Genomic DNA, 1,153 nt, shown 5'->3' with positions numbered 1-1,153 from the left:
TCATTATGAGTATATTCTGCCATGCTAATCAGCACCTTAGGTTTGTTTTAGAGTTTGTCATTGTCGTGAAGTATGATGCTTATCTTTATTTTTCCTCCTCCTCCTGTGGCAGATCCATCTTTGCTTCTCATTGCTTCTTCCTCTTTCCCCTCTCCTCTTCTCCCTCTCTTTCCACTCTCTTTTTTCAAACTCTTGCCTTTACTTTGGTTTTCTTTATTTATATCCTTAGCTTAAGTTCTTACTTTTTTCTCCTTTCAAAAACATAGTTTTTGACAGTTGAATTTTTTTTTAATGTTTATGTATTAATATTTACTGAGTACTACCAAGACCAACATTAACTCAGATCTCAGGGTTCATGATCTAAGTCCTCTTATTAGTTTGTTTTAGTACTGATATATTGTTCTTTCCTTTTATTCCATTATTACAAACTTCATTTATTTAATGTACTTTACAGCAACTTTTATTTTTTTTTGGCCCTTAAAAGTTCTCAAGTTTTAGTTTTAATAGTTTTCTTTCTGTTCTGTCTTTATTTAAAAAAAAATTATTTTTAATTTTAAAATATTTTTTACCTCTGGGCCATAAGTATTCCTTTTCTAAAGAAAGTACCTCGAGGTATGGGGAAGCACCAGAGGTTGCATCTTCAAACTTTTATCTGGCCTGAAGGATGATTAGCACTGCTAACCATTTCTTTCTCACCCATACTCTTTCACTTACTAAGATGCTGTAGGAACAATCAGCTGTAGACTAATATATAAAGAAAAGTAAGACTTACTAGGCACTGAAAGAATGTCTAAAACCCTTCCCTTCAAATCAAAGTACTAAACTTTGTCAAGTATTTTGGCCAGAGGATTCTCCCTTCCTCCGCCCTCCTTCTTTTTAATTGTTTACCTTGGCTTCATAGGACTGAGACTATGGGAAGACTGTCTTTGTCCTATTAAATGAAGAGTTTGTAGTTAGTCGACCTTGCAGACACAGGTCATGACAACATCTGCAGCCTCATGCTCTACTCTCCTATTTCTTCATACTATTGTGTCCCCCAAGGAGCCCTGGTAATTAAGTGCATGGCTGCTAATCAAAAGGTCTGTGGTTCAAACCTAACAGTAGCTCCATGGGAGAAAAGACCTGGTGGTCTGCTCCCATAAAGATTAAACCT

This window comes from Trichechus manatus, unplaced genomic scaffold (assembly GCF_000243295.1).
Source record: "Trichechus manatus latirostris isolate Lorelei unplaced genomic scaffold, TriManLat1.0 scaffold00173, whole genome shotgun sequence".
NCBI lineage: Eukaryota > Metazoa > Chordata > Mammalia > Sirenia > Trichechidae > Trichechus > Trichechus manatus.
This window is presented reverse-complemented; position numbering follows the sequence as displayed.